At 40.5% G+C, this 16,817-nt stretch overlaps 1 protein-coding gene across 2 annotated transcripts in view; it reads right to left on the bottom strand.

The window, feature by feature from the left end:
• LOC308138050 (zinc finger matrin-type protein 4) overlaps positions 1–14,254 on the bottom strand; it is a 64,425-nt gene extending 50,171 nt beyond the window's left edge. The window contains exons 1-2 of one of the 2 annotated variants that reach the window (XM_080506987.1): positions 14,122–14,254; positions 13,476–13,906 (exon numbers count right to left, since the gene is read on the bottom strand). The gene's annotated coding sequence lies outside the window, so the exon portion shown is untranslated. Of the gene's footprint in view, positions 1–13,475; positions 14,043–14,121 lie in introns of those variants that run through there. The other variant, XM_080506986.1, reaches the window with a different exon arrangement.
• Positions 14,255–16,817: the final 2,563 nt, after the last annotated feature.

Below are 16,817 nucleotides of genomic sequence, written 5' to 3'. Positions count from 1 at the left end.
CCTTTACTTAAACTTCTAGCATTTTAGAACACAGGCAGAAAGTGATAATGATGCGGTAATAAGAATAGTGCAGCCGTGTGGGTTACAGCTTCAGTTAACTGTTGAAAAGGTTGAATGCAGGATCCCCTGGTGAGAAACTGTGTCTTAAAACCTTGTCAGAGCTCAGAATACTGAACCAGTAAAACCAGATAGAGGCAGCAACCCACTGGGAGCTGTGGCTCTCGCTTCTAACAACCTGGCAGCAATGTTTTCCTTTTCTTTTACACTGAGTCCTCTAATAGAAATGGTTTAATGATGTGCACTGGGGTCTTCTGTTAAATTTTCCATTCTCTTCATTATGTGTGCCCTGAAGGCACCACTCTGACTGGGTTAGGGTGAGTAACGGGTCTGAAGGGAAAGGTCCGGGAACATCAACTATTAAACTGGATGAGGTCTTTTGGCCAAGGAAACAATGGGGCCAAAGTGTTTTATCGCCCGGGTGCTGCAGTGGTCATCTCCTGCAGCTTTGAGAGAATACGGTCTTTAATACAGCATGGCATCTCCAGAATTGCACATAAACTCAGACAAAACCTCGTCATTGTGTCAGCTGAGAAAGGTAGTGACGGGAATTGGTATCCTTTATCTCATGTCCAATGCTTAATTACTTTTAGCCAATGAATTTGCTCAATGCTTCACGCACACATGAACACCAACAGTCTATTATCGGTAAGGGAATTACCCTCGTCTGTTCTTCTTGTCTGTTTAGTGAACTCTGGGTTTTCCAATCGACGACAGTCCTGCTGTAGAGACACTCTAATTTGTAATGGAAAGTAAAACACAACTCAGCCCTATACAATGATACTGAGAACCACTGTATTTGATTAAAAAACAACAGATGTTTCTATTTCTTCAGCTAGTAGTCAGTAAATTCTTTAGGAACGCATGCCTGTGAAGTGTAACGATCCTTCTAAAATGCCACAAATCACAAGTTTAGTCCAGAGGCCTTAACATCTTATTGCCCACACTATAGTGTGCTGCATGGCACAAGGGTATAGATGTATTTTGCACGCTGACATAATTCAGCCGAACATATAACATTCCAGTGTTTTGAATCAAGGAAAGACCTTGTGTTGTTTCACTGGACGTCAGCCAGGCAGACGCAGATGTTTCGTTTAATCTCTGGGCTAATTAAAAGCGAATGTGGGTGCAGAAATATCCTTATCTGCCTAATATCTCTATTACTTCTGATTATTACATGCAAGATGGGAGAATCAGGATAATTAATAGAGGCAATCTGTTGGTTAGATAAATGGAAAGGCAAGGCTAACAGAGCAGAAAGACAGAAAGACAGATTGTGGAGCACATGACAAGAGAGGTAAGGCAAGAGGACAAAGGAGGAATGGGTTTTAGTAAGAGCACTGAACATGACAGTGTATGGCATGGGCTCTGTCTCAGTTTTTAATCTTGTTTCCCAAAATAGGCATGAATAATATGCAAGTTCTTTTTTATGCCAGCACTATTATACTATCAAAAAACCATCAAAAGGTAAACTATACCTGTATTCTATTTTTGTCTCCGATGCATGCAAAGGTTAGTAGAATAAACTATTTCAGTATTTATGGGGGAACTATGTAACGAGCCCAGAGGGTTTTTTTTATTCACCAGTCAGCGTCAAAACAATGACGCAATGCAAGACCATTTACTACAAGGTGAATAGTAACATACACTACTATACAAATAAAAGGATACAAACTATGCACAAGAAGTAGGTTAATGTCAGTTGATGTAATCTTGCTTTTTATTAATAGAATGTATAATATTGTTAAGCCAAGTGTTTGCTAACATGTACATTCCAACTAGTGATGCACTGATCCATGTTTTTTCACTTCCGATCTGATACCCGAATTTGAATATCTGCCGATACAGATACTATTCCGGTACCGGAGCTCGGTTTGTGTTATTATTATTATTATTATTATTAATATTATTATTGTAGTTGTTGTTTTTATATCAGGCTGTAATAAACTCCACTCTACAGGCAAGTATGAAATGTACAAATATATGCATGTATTCTTTCAAAAGGCAACTTGAGGTTAGTATAAGGTCAGAAAAAGAAGCAGTGCAAACTATTTTTGCTCAATTTGGACAATGTGGTGGTCTGCATGACGTCATCATCTCATAATAAACTTGTTATATCTTTAAAATCTCATAATCACTTTAATAATCCGTGGGGAAAATATTTTGCAACTCAGCACAAACAGCAGTGTTTCCAGCACTAACGCAGCACAAATGATTGGGACTATTTTCATGGAGTTTGGTGCAGAGTAGGACACAGCTTCATGGAAGTGTGAATCGCATGCTACAGTGGAGGAGCTGCTCTTCATCATGCAGCCATCAATGAGGTTCTTCTCAGCGAGCTGGCACTTTAAAACGGTGACGTCTGGAGTTTCTGCCTCGCTGTACAACAGCTTTGCAAACATCCACGTCAATGCTTTGTGATGTTTTGAGTGTAAAATACATCCAAAACAGCGGCACGTTGTCATGAAAAGTTGAATTGCACAGTGCGACTATGCGAGCCTGCTCGCTGGCTGCAAACTGTGGAATGTAATTCCTGACTCATGACTCCGCACCCATTGAGACCCGCCTCCCGTCAGGAAATCCATTTCACATTTTGCAGCCAACGAGCAGAGCAGCCGGCAGGGAAACACTTGTGGAGTCATTCCAGCAGACAGTAAATCACAGACGCGGCTTCATGGATAGGAAATCTCCGCAGGTTGGCTCGGAAATTTCTGATCCGTGAAATACGGTGATACTGGATCGGATCGACCCCACCCCTAATTGCAACCTTGAAATATTTAACAAATCATTTCTGTCAATACGAACTACATTTTCTCTGCTGTTGATAATGACTTTTCTGTCGACGTTCCATTACCTCAGTCAAAATTTTGTCTTCAGCACTTGGATTGTAGGGTCAAAGTGCAAAGAAGACACAGAGAGCATTTTGCTTATTGTGGCACTAACCACCGGCGATAAAAAAGCTTGTCATCATTGGAGGCAATCTAAATGCAGAGAGATACTGAGATGAAATTGTACTACCAGTGACAATCCCATAAATCCACAGCCTGGGGTCAAACTCTAACCTGCAAGATGATAATTCGCAACCGGACAGAATGATGTCCATCACTAGAATTTAGGAGTAGAGCAGATTGAATGGGCTGTCAGGCCAGAGAGACCAACACAACCACTTTAGGTGCCTTGCAACAAAAGCTAGTTGAAGAATGGAATCCATCCCACAGCATTGAGTGGGGAAGGTGCCTTCTGCATATGACTGAGGCTCCTGTTTGTTCAGTGAATAAAGTGTTTGATGTCTTGTAAAAATATAAAGAGTAATCTGAGGGTTAACATTGATCACTCCAATAGAAAAAAAGAACACTTATTACAGTTATTGTAAATATTCAACAATATTGCAACTACAGCAAGTTGGGGCCTCAGTTGAAGTAAGAGCATGACAAAAAAGGTAGAAATAATAGTAGTAATAATATAATCAGTCAGGGATTGTGAGGAACCCAAAAGCAGACTCTACATAAAATTCAACAGAGCCGAGGCAAAGGCATTCAAAAGCACAATCCATGAGCGAAGTCAGAGGCAGAGTCCAAAAAAATTGAACAAAGTTAACACGGGGAAAGAAAACACAGATGACGCAGGATGTCAGAGGCACAGAAGTGAAAAGACAACTGAGCACAGAAACATGAGGCAAGGAGGTTTAAATACACTGAGATGAGGAGGGCACAGGTGAGACTCGTTAGACACTAATCAGACAGAGGAAGGAGAAGTGTACGGAGACACGAACAGACAGGTGAGTACACAACAAAACGGGACGGATGAAGACACGTGAGAGACACAGGCTTTACACAGACACAGTAAAAACAGGACATTATGTGTTCTAAACTAAGAGCAGTGATGAAAAATCTAATGCCGCATTACTCTTCTGTGATGATGAAAAAAGGCAACAACAAAACAGCTGAGTAAAAAATACCAGCTTATAGACATTAGCAATAAAAATAAGGTAACTTTAAGTCAGGGGCTTCAAATCCATCTCCAAAAGTGAAGGTGAGATAAAAAACGCTAAATCTAAAGGCTCCTTCAGGCTGTGGGATGGAGAGACAGCAGCTCTTTCGACGTTTTTACCGATGACAAAAGTAATCTGTTACTAACAGATTATTGCCATGAATCCCGAAAGACACTGATAGTTGACAAGGAGTTCGAGGCAGGAGACAGGCGTCGCAGGGAGCGACCAGGTGGAGATACCGAGGACATCTGGTGGTTTACATGAGGTGATAACACTGTATAAATAAATTGTCAAAAAGCGCAACTGTTGAAGTGAGGACAGAGATAAATATTACACAGAAACAGGAACTCAAATCAAAAATGAAAAAGCTCTAAACTCAATTAAACAGAGGACTGCAAAGACGATAACTCTTAAGTGAGGACAAAAAAGCCTCAGGCATCTGAGGAGAGGATGAGCCTGTGGGGGATTCTCTTGAAAGGCCACATCAAGTATTTAACACAAGTGAACTCTGAGCCTTCGCTGAAATCTCAGCCTCTGGCTCCTCATTCATTAAAAAACTGTCTCTGAGCTGGACGCGATTTATTTTTTTTATTTTTTTGATATCTCGTAAATAGAATCACTTAAGACTCTTTTCTGCAGCCTGGCCTGAGAATATAAATTAAGCTGTAATATGACTTGCAATTGTCTTGTAAGTGACAATCTAATTTATTGAAAAATCTTTTAAATTTGCATGTTCTCCCCTGTGAGCGTTGGCTTCCACCAGGTACCTGGAGTTCCTTCCACAGTCCAAAAACAGCAACGGCAAACAATAAAAGCATAACTTTTAATATATGCTTCAAATTGTAAATATTGAATATGTCTTTATCTATAGTCTGCAACTGTTTAAGTTATGGTTTTTACAATAAAGGTTATTTCATGTAACCTTCAAGGACATTAGCTTTTTGCATATTTAATTTTATTGATTTCTTTTATTTGTATTTCTTAACTCACAATATACCTTTATTGGTGAACTGAAATGAAGCTGTAGCATACAATGCATCCCTCATTATAGATGTGAAAATGGTGATAAAGACTGGAAACAGCAGGTGGCTGAAGGAAGAGGGGCTTTTCTAGAAGAGGGCAGCATCTGTGAACTAAACTGCCTGCTTCCACTTTTATTCTTAGCTCCCATTTCATATCACTTCTGCTTTTGGAATAAAGTAGCTCTAATTTAAACGGTCAAATTATGCATACAGACGATGAAATATTGACATCAGCCTGTGAGCCAATGACCTGTCCAATGAGTCACCAGCGGGAATAACAAGAGAAAGGGTTGCAGGGTTAATACTGTGGAAGTCTATATCATGAAAGCACTGGGCTTGTCACTTTGATGTTTCGCATTACAATTTTTGCCCATTTCACTCTTGATAATGTAATCTTTTTAAACTCTGTCTGCCCCTCACCCCTTCAATCTACACACACATATACACACACACACACACACACACACACACACACACACACACACACACACACACACACACACACACACACACACACACACACACACACACACACACACACACACACACACACACACGTTGAAGATTCATAAGCCTCCCCTTTGTATAGTAACAATCAAAGGTACTCCACAGAGAGTCAAGACTTCAAAGGAGCTGGAGACAGAATCTCAATCGAAATTCACATTTCATTCTGTTTGCACTGCAAGAACTAGCTTTGTAGTATTCTAGTATCTAAATGCAAATGGAATACATGCACAAGCTCAATTACAGAGGAGGCACAAGTGCACAAGGTTTGGTGTGGAAAATAAAACTGCAGCCTAACAGAAGCAGATGACATGAATAAGCAGTTTGATGAGTCTATTTCTCAGCGCTTCACTCCAACAAAGGGTATATTCTCTTTGGAAGACAAAGAATAGACTCAAGGTAAAGCAAAAACTGCAAGGTCATGTATATACTCCTTTATAGGAGTGTTCATATGTTTTTTTTAATTGATTCTTTTTCGACCCCATTTTGTGTTGTGTAGCAAATTGTTTCAGGGATTAAATTCACTTCTCTGAAATACTGACTTGATATTGATGGTTGAAAACAATCACGAAACTGTATAGCATACTTTCTTTTTCATCTCTCCTCTTTTCCCCCCATCTATGCAACCTCTTTTTTTTTTCCTTTTGGTGGAAATATGCCCTTTAGGGCAGAGATTAATCATCAGAGATGTTGTAGTCGAAGTGAAGAAGTGTAGATAAACTGTTGTCTTAAGTATCTCACTAATAAATTGCAATGCAACCTGTGGCAAGAAACATTAATTAATCTTACGGATATGTCCTGATGTATTTAATGATACTGATGCACAATATATGACAGATGTGTGCTCCCAGCTCCACTTTTCTGAAGAGATCTTGATGTAAATGAGATGTATTGGATAGATGGAATTTCAAGACGAGAATTAAAAAACCTCTCCAAGGTAAATGGAGTTCACTCATTTAGCACCTTTCAGCCACAAGACAATTTAAAGTGATTTCACAGAGCCTATAAAGCCACTAAGCCAGAGTGCTGAACATATGGTATCAATTAAAGCGTCTACTGAAAGAACATCAGAATCTTTTATGATTGAAATGTGGGACTCTTCTGGAAGCTAGTCCACCTCTTTGGTAACAGCCAGAAGATTTCCACAAGTATACAGTGAATCAACTTTTGCGAAGGTTTTTGATTTGATGACAATGAACTCTAATATCTCTGGTGGTGTTCTGGCATTTTGCCTCGTGCCTTCATAAACTTAGCATTTGTGGTGGACTGAAATGTCACAGCAAATATTGGAAGGATTTTATGCCTTGGTTATTCTTTGTGAGCCCATGACATTTACTGAAGCACAATCATGAGGGAAATATGTTTGATTCATTCGCCTCTTTGGGAGATCGTTAAAAAAAAAGTCCTCATGCTCCCCAAAGCCACATAAAAAATACATGAAAAACAAATAAATCAATTTTGACAAATTGTTACATACTTGAGGATTAATTGCATTGTGATTTTTGTTGGTATTAATGAATAACTGTTGCCATAGTAACAGGTTAAACACAGACTATTTGATCTGGATTTTAGCCTTTAGATGTTAACAAATGAGCTGTGTCCTAAATCACAAAGTCAACAGGTGGGAGTGTCAAGGTCAGTATGCATGAAGAGACCCGTGATCTTCTGGGAGTCTGAAAAGTTAGTGGAATGTGCTTGACAGTATTTATACTCAATGGCGGCCACCTTGGCACTGAGAAAATACACGACAATTGCTCAACCTGTGGAAATACCATCACAACCCTTGAACGCTTCTTCTTTTTTTCACACTTGGATGAAACAGAAAAGAAACGAAAACCCAAATGACACATGAAGAATTTTCTTCTGGGTTCTTTATTGAGCTTCGTCTGTCCAAATGAATATGAACCTCCATCTGTTAAATGGGTTTTACAGTGTTGTTGTCTTCCAGTGCTCAAAGGCCAGACTTGTGTTTTTTTTTTGTTTTGTTTTGTTTCTTGATCTGGGATGATGTAATTAATTCTTGATTGTCACTTACTGTCCAAAACACCTTTTTAATGAAGAAATCATTCATGCCAATTCCTTAAAGATGACCCAACGTGAATTCTGTTTACATCCAGTAAATTACTGCTGTCGGCCTGATGGAGACATTCATGTGGCGGATCTCCTTACAGCTTATCTGTGCTGACAGACACAAAACTGGTTCTGAAGCCAGAGATGCCAAATGCAAGTCAGAATCAGTGCAGATTGAATCAAATTCTCTGCAGCACTTCTGTGCCGCTCCTCTTTCTCATCCTAATGTAAATTCACAATGAGGTCAAGTTAGTTTATAAAGAAACTATTAGTCACATCAATTCATCTAATTTGTTTGGTTTCTATAACCTCAATTTCTTCAAAAGACCTCCTTTCTAGACGAAGGTACTTGGCTGGTTTTCTTCATAAAGATCTTTCTCTGTGGACCATTAGTTGTTAATGGTATTAATAACGGAACGACCGCCTCAGGCCACAATGTGGAGTCATTAGAGGGTGAAAGACTATTATCCCAGGCAAAGTTGGGTTTTTTTTTTTTTGGTTTAGCTGAGTACATCTCTGCCTCTGTGTGTGTGTGTGTGTGTGTGTGTGTGTGTGTGTGTGTGTGTGTGTGTGTGTGTATTCAGTAACACACTTGTCGCCAAAGTGAGCTAATGGTGGGAGACTAAAAGCGGCCTGAAGTTTGAATGGGGGCTGTTATTTCACTGTAGCATATGGAGAATTCTATGGTGGGTTGCAACAGAACTGCTGGGGTTTGTATTTCATTAGCAACTCATTATGCTATTTTTATATTTAAGAAGAATTGACTAAGAAGTTCTTAGGCACAATTATGTTGTCGTCCCTAAAAACAGGGACACTGCAGTAAGCAGTGACTGAAAGTCACATTTCAATGTATAGATGTTCCCAAATCTATGCAACCACTTAATGTAAATAATAGAATGGTGCATCTCAAGGTGCAATATACGACTGTATACTATATGACCATATTACAGCAAAACAGAGTGGATTTCCCATGAGGCAACATGTACCTGAACACAAAGATAGGCATTCAATACTGAGCAAGAGTAAAAAATACAAATAACACGTTCCCAAAACATTGGAAAAACAAATAGCAAGCGTAAAAGAAATGAGATGTCAAATGAGTAGTGTGACCAAACAGACATAAACCACATTATTCTTTGTAATAACTTCCATGACTCTGTTTTTCTTGACACTCTGACTTACTTTATCCTTGTGAAAACCAATTGACTGCAAACAGCTCGTCAGTAATGTGACATTTTCTCTCCAAATTAATGAAATGAGCCTCTTGTTCTGAGGGACCAAAAGATACAGAGCCATCACAGTGAATGCGCCCCCGACACTGCATTCGACTATAAAGCAGGTGTATAAATAGTTACAGTATAATGCAGCTGAGAGCTGATGATGTATTTTAGCCCTCGAGGGACATGTACACAAATATCATAGCAGCATCAACCGTCAATCCCGGGGCTTGTTTTATACATGCGTATGTGTCTGACTAAATGTAAGCTGCCATGCCTGCAGGGAGTCAGAGGTGATAAACCTATTTTATACTCCTTTTGTATGTAGTGGATGTTTGTGAGTGTAATGCTGAATTATGTAGATTTAAAGCATGAAGAGCTTCCCTTGATTGTTACTGCACGGTCAGCTTTATTGTAAAGTAACCGTCGAAGTAATAATGCACAGTTCTGGCTGTTTTCAGGCCGAACACGCAGGATCAGTATTTCTTGGGATTGCTCTTATGAAGATTGATTGTGCTTACCTTTCACACTGCTCAGATCTTTTGTTTACTCAGTTTGCTGGTCGCTCTGCTCTTTAAATTGGTGTGAGTTTTATTACTTTTAAAGAATTGATTCAGCCTTTTGGATTTTGGCTCTTGGATGTTGCGGTTCCTCGAGGTGCAGCAACAGGAGCATGGAAGCAATCAAGGACATGGATTGTGCTAATAAAATCAATTAACTGTTAAATGATTAAATTAAGAAAAGTATAGCCTTATGTTGCAGGGAATCTAAAAGTAATATTCACCAAAATTGGGAGGATGTTTATCTCAAGCTTACATTCAAGCAGGAATGCGTCTGAAAGCAAATCTCACCTATAAACTCAACACATGTTCACGGCCACTATACTGAATCTTTCAAGCATATGAGCTTTATTTTTTTCCATTTCATGCATAAAACTGAACATATTTTCAAAAAAAAGACTGTGAGTTTGATCAAAGTGTTGAGGAAAAGAAACTTGTTTATTTTCGCCCAGAGCTGTTAAAAATAAATGTAGCTTTTATACAAATATAACTGATAATTTGATACATCAGCAAGTTATTTATTGTATGATTTGTTGCTTGGTTTCAGCAAGATTGCACTATGATTGCATACAAAAACATAATGCACATATAAATATCATATCCTAGGTACAGTATGAGCAAGCACACAGCCAAACAGAGCAGTACTAATATGTATCAGATAAGACTCTGTGATGACCTCCAGTTCGCACAGACACAGAGATATGAATTAAAGAGGGTGTCACCTCACCTTGCAGCACTGAACCGACAGAAATGGACAGCATGGAGAGTTTGAGCTCCTATAATGTTGCTCATGTGAGCCTGCTTTTGACAATGTGTCGTTTGACAAAGCAGAAAAACTGATCTGTAAAAATGCGGAAGAAAAGAGCCGATTCCACATCTGATAAGCTTCTTTTTTTTCTCATTCACTAATGCACCCACAGTATCACCCCCCTCTCCTTCGCCTATTTCCTCTCTATCTGGCAGAAGGCCAGTTTCCGAACATGGTGACGGAGAAAAAGAAAATTGATTTCTAAAGAGCTCTGTCTGCTATACCGGATATGAAATATGCAACCAGTTATTTAGTCTAACACTGATATTAACATAACACGACAGTCGTGTCAAGATTTATATATTAAAAATGTATCCCTTGTTCGCTCCAAGAAATTCTTGAAATAGGCTAAATGTGATGTATTGTCACTTCTTCAAAGGGAGCCAAATCATTGTCAAAATTAAATGGTTTTATTGATATCTAATTTGTTCAAGAAGAGAAGAGAGCTCTTTGGGAGAGTGGCACTGATGCGTTTATCAGGCACACGCGGTATCTTGATCATGTTGGTGCGGCAGGCGGCTCCATATTAGTTATCTCGCAGCTATTAATGACTGAACACTGTAAAGGGCAAATGGCCCACACCGTGATGTACATGGTCACACACGTTAACGGAGCTGCAGATCCACCCCCTGCAAAGACGACTCACGGTCTGCAAAAAGGTCACAGCTCAGTGTGTGTGTGTGTGTGTGTGTGTGTGTGTGTGTGTGTGTGTGTGTGTGTGTGTGTGTGTGTGTGTGTGTGTGTGTGTGTGTGTGTGTGTGTGTGTGTGTGTGTGTGTGTGTGTGTGTGTGTGTGCGTGCGTGCGCGCGTGTGTGTGCGCGTGCGTGTATGTGTGTGAAAAGATATTTGAGGAAGATTCATTGCCTGTTGCTATGGAGCACGGCAAGAAGAAAACATACACGTGAAGACGTACACCTACACACAATGCACCATCAATCCTAAAGAAGCTAGAATGATCACCCGCCCCTGAAAATACGCACGCACACACGCACACACACACACACACACACACACACACACACACATGCTCAATCAATCCCTGTCCTATTAAAGAAAGCGAGGAAGCAGCAGCCACTTTTCAAGATCATCATGGCTTCAATTATTGCTCTTGGTGCTCTTGGCTTTGACGCTGTGTGTGTGTGTGTGTGTGTGTGTGTGTGTGTGTGTGTGTGTGTGTGTGTGTGTGTGTGTGTGTGTGTGTGTGTGTGTGTGTGTGTGTGTGTGTGTGTTTAATGTACGGCAGAAAATCTGACACTTCTCTTCTTTGTTGTTTTGGGAATGGGTAAGTTATCTCAGTCAGTTAATCGGCTTTTCCCTCAGAGACAATGAAAGAGAGACATGTGAGACAATGAAGATTCTGTACATAAGCAGCACTTCATATGAAGTCTCTTTGCATATGTCTGACATTATGAAAATGCCAATTGTCATACTTAATTTATTTCGAGTTAATTTTCCTTAAGACCATTTGTGCCTTAGAATGTAATTTATAATGACACATACAGAAAGCTGGTATGTTAGCTAGTACAATCCACCTTCTACACCACTTTATCCTGTGCAGTAGCAGGGTGCTGGAGCCAATCCCAGCGAGTATGGGTGAGGGCAGGACAGACCCTGGACAGGTCACATCACAGGGCAAACACACATAGACACAGACAACCACACACACTTCACACCTATAGGGACAATTTATGGTCATCAATTAGCCCATGACCTTGTTGCTTTGAGGTGAGAGTGCGAACCACAGTGCCACCATGAGGCCTATTAGAAATATAATAAAACATATAAACAAGAATTTTGATGACACAAAATATCCAAGCCTATGCTTCTTTTCATTGTTTCTCATTGAGGAAAACCACCTTGCAGTTTTAGTTACTCATGGTAAGTCTAATAAGTAAAAAAATTTTCTGGACCCTGAATACAGTTTATCTACACATGTCAAAGCAGTTGTTGGATTATGGTCTAAAATGCTGAATATGGTGTTTTTCTCTTTAATTGTAGCTTTCAGATACTCTCTCGGCCTATCTTCTGCATTGACCTTAAGTACAGTAAAAGTAAGGGCAGGCAAGATCGATTGGAAAGCAGGAGATCACTTGTGCTGACTCCTGATCAATAACTGTATGTAAACAGAGCATGAAGCCTCAGCGCAGCTTGGGCGGCTGGGCTTCATGTGGAAATTTAGAAGCAGTGTAACTCAGCGGAAATGCAAGAGCACAGGAAAGAGTGCAGTGAGTGTCGCCTGAGGAGAGAAGAAAAAAAAAAGATTGAAGCGATGGCTGCATGTGATGGCAATGCCATCATGGCATACATACATTCCAGCCGTTTGCCTACATGACACTTCGTTACAGTGAGTCTGTGTGATATTTTGGGATAGTCCATAACGTCTGAGTGCATCTATCTGTGGCTTGGTCATGTTGACATGAAGGTGCGAGTGCTGAAAAGACCATAAGCTGGTGTCATCCTGCCACAGACGCCTACCATGAGGCTGACTGGACATTCCTCCCAAAGTGACAGATACTCACATTGAGATGGCTCTGAATGAGTTGGACAGGCGTCAGTGTAACTGGATGCAGCATCAAAATAAATCCATATAATATCTGACATCTGTCTGATTTTCATATTTCACTTAAAGTTCTTATTGAAGGTGGGACAGAGCTTGGATTTGCACCATGAGGGAACGCTCTGTGTCCAATTTAAACTGTGCCATGGTTGCCAACTATCTCAAAATTCAATAAGAAGTGAAGGATAACTAAAATCTACTGCAATTTCCTGTAATAGTCTATTGCTGGGAAAATAATCTGCAATTATGTTTGATAAGCCATTCATCAGTCAACTCATCTATCCAGTCCAAAGTCCATTCATTCTCTGGTTTCACCTTTTCCAAAGTGGGATTTACTTGCTTTTTCTATCGTTGTGTCTGTGCAAACTAAATATTTTTGTGGTAACGCTGTTGGTCAGAAAAGGCAACAGTTCCAGCTTCTTTATGCTAGACTATTGCGACAATTCCTTGAAGTTTTGAAGTCTGACTAATTAACGAAGAAGAAAACGATGCGAATTGACTGACGATGCCATTGATGTAATAGACGTAACATAATATCAGTTTGAAGGTATGTTTTATAGATATACTGAGTGAGTGAACAAACTTTCCCTTTTCTGCTTGGAACTGTCACACGATGACTATCGGGGTAACGGACAATAAACAGAACCAGTAAACAGTGATTTCCCATCAGTCCAGCGTCCTTTGCTCACCTTGCGCAGAGGCAGCGACTCCTCTCCACCAAGCCGACAACCATCCGCCAACTGCGTCCCTTAAATCCTCTCAGCGCACCTGTGCGTAAAATCCCTCCAAAACTTCACCGGGAGCCGGAGCTGCTCTGCATTGAGATACTTTCGACTATTTCTTCTCTTCAATGTCCGTCGTCCTCCTACAACCAAGGAATAAAAAAAAAAGGGGGGGGGGGGGGGGGGGGGGGGGAAGAAAGAAAAGGCAAACTCCGCGCTGCAGCTCTCGGTCGTGATGCGCGTGTCCTTTGGCGACTCCTCTTTGGTCCGTCGTATCGCGGAGGCGCGAGGAACAGGAGCTCTGTTGATATCATCCACTTTTACTCCGACCGAAAAGCTCCGCGGTGCGGAGGGAAAGCAAAAACCAGAAGAATATTTAAAAAAATAAAAATAAAAAACTAAAAGAGAAGCGTGAAGAAGGAAGGATAGGAGGAGGAGGTGGGGAAGAGAAGGGGAGGAGAAGAAAGTGTGAGCAGCCTTTAGTGGGATGAATGAAAGACAGAACGCGCTCTGCGCTCACGCAGCGTGCGCGATAGTGTGCGTCCGCTGAATGCTCGATTTGTCGAGAGAGCGAGGCTGGCGGAGCGAGGAGGTCTCTGCACGATGCACCCACCTGAATACGATCTCACTTAGGAAAAAGAAAGAAAAACACTTTCCTGGTCATAATATCACTGTCACATTGATGTGGCGTGTCTGTCCTTTTTTCTTTCTTCGTGACCCCGGAGTGTTTACGCTGCACTCCCACAATCACCTGGTCACACTCACTTACTCTTCATAATCGCTTGTAATTATATTATGGCGCATAGACAGTGTTGTTGCCATCAGGGTGGTGCCAGTGGTGTTAAATGCTGACCAATTAAAAGGTCAGATTCATGCACCCACATGAATCTCTGCAGCCCATGGAAGATAACTGCCATTTGTTGCAATCCCATGAATAGCTTGACCTCTTAACGCCCCTAAAATTGTACAAATTACACGGTCCAGGAAGGACATGACACTATTCACTTGTGCTTACAGTCCACAGATGTAATCTGACTTGCTAAGAGGAGTGACAAAGTGTGAGCCTATACAAACCGCTGAGACCTGTCCTAGCTATTTATTTTCTCAGTTATGATAGGATTATGTAGTTTCTCTCACCATTTCCTCTGCTGTTATCCTTAACATATTGCTGTGGTATTCGTTCATCCAAGTTCCATACCAGCTACAAATAATGAACCCCCTGGGGGTCAAGCTTATTCATAAGGCTCATACAGACCAAATTAAATCCAGTTGGCTGAAATTAACACATTCCAAACAAAATATCAACAATATGAATTTTTCTCCTGATTATGTGAAGAGGGAACATCAATGTGTTTTTATCATATGTATTCATAAGAATAACTCCCCTAAAATATCTGCATTTATATCATCCTTTTGCTTTACAAAGCATGCAATTTGAAGGCTTCTTTGCTGCAGTGATTCTTTACAGGCTGGAAAAGTCGTTCACTCTTCGGGGTGCATAATTTCCGAAGCCTTCAGTGTACATACTATCAGGATTTGATGCTGATATATATTTTTTGGGAGCAAAACGGTTGCTAGTTTTCACTGCAGTATTTGAGTGAAAGCTATGTGGACTGTTGGATCGCAGACTTTTTGTTTGACACCTCTGATCTACACTGGTGTCACACCCGGCTGGAGCATATCCAAACTAACACTTGGCAAATGGTAGAATAGATCCTTGACAGGTCACCAACTCATCACAGAGCCAACACATACAGAGCACAGGGCACGCTTACGCGTAGCTACAAAGTACCCAACATTTTATTCAAACAAATACGCATTATCATTTATATATTATAGGTGGACTGACTGGTTCATCATAAACTGAGTGATTTAAATTTTGAGACTATTCATCCAACAAGTCAAACAATTCAAAGTAATCTTGGCAACCTTGTGTGGGACATATGAAATTTGAAGTTACTTTTCACCGCAGTGCACTTCTACAGTTCAGACCAGGTTAATGTGGTAAACATTCTGTATGTCAGGTTTAAAAGAAACAGCCATAATAACTTTAACAACTTGTTTGTTCCACAGTGGTCTTTTACTTATAAATTGCAGTTCTTGTCTTCATGTTACATTTCGCTGCAGACATGCTGATTTGACTTCAAGGACCAGAAAGCAGGATAATGAATTGTCAACAGACAAGACACATAATGAAGATAATTCGCAGCGTGTGGCTGAATGTGTGATTCACCGGAACAATAGACACTTACGCGTTAAAACTGGCAGTTTCTTCAAACTATTATCTCAGGGATCCCAAATTGCTGCAAATGAGCCCATATTTCATGAAGAATCATTTTGAAGTGGATTTTGAATAAACAAACCATTGCCTTTGAGTCCCAATCCAACCAAGGCAACATTACACAGCCGTGAATCACAATCCAACTCACAGAAGCCCAGTTTGGTGCCAGATTGTTCAGCACTGCCAACATTATCCACCCTTGATCTATCAAAGATGGCATTAATTCATTGTGGCCTGCGAACGACAATCATATGCAACAAATTTAGAGCTTAGCTAAAAAGAATGACATTGCCGTTCCCCTTTTTATGACTTATTTTTTTTTCTGTTCGATTATCCTGTCTTTTTGAAATGCCACATTTTCTTGCTGGTGTATGGATGTGTATTCATTCCGGGGAAATGGGCGCCTATTACACGCTTTCAGAAGCTGTGACAGCAGCCCTCAGTGAACAAGCCAAACACTTTTCAGCTCAGACAATGTACCCGGGCGGACAAACACACACATGCAAGCATGGACTTGAAGATTCCAAAAAACGCATAAACTCTCTGACACAATGCACATCGACAGGATGAAAAGACCAATTTATCAAACCACCAGCCAAGGCAGGCCTGAGGAGCTACGGTGCCAGCATTGGTCTGGAGAAAGAGAGCAGGATATGCCTCGGTGTGTCTGTGTGTAACTCTGACTCTTCCTACTTTTTTTTTTTGGGCATAGACAGTGAAGTCACGTTTCCTAACGTGGCATGCTCCTTTGCCTGAGGGTAATTTTCCCAACTTAAATGCTGAGAGCTGACGAGCTGGCAATACAAGTGGAATAATTATTCTTTCAACTGTCAGGTGTTTTGATGTGCAGACAAAAAAGTCTACATTGGTTTGTTATGAAGAAAATAAAAGAGAGCTTGAGGAAGTGCGATATGGTAGTGGGGTCTGCTCCATGTTTCTCATTAAAGTGCAAGATCAGTGTTCATTCATGGGGCATTATGGCATTTACAAGCCCAAACTAATCCACTATTAGAGGGTTGCTGAGCAGA

This window comes from Blennius ocellaris (genome assembly GCF_963422515.1).
Source record: "Blennius ocellaris genome assembly, chromosome: 13".
NCBI lineage: Eukaryota > Metazoa > Chordata > Actinopteri > Blenniiformes > Blenniidae > Blennius > Blennius ocellaris.
This window is presented reverse-complemented; position numbering and strand designations above follow the sequence as displayed.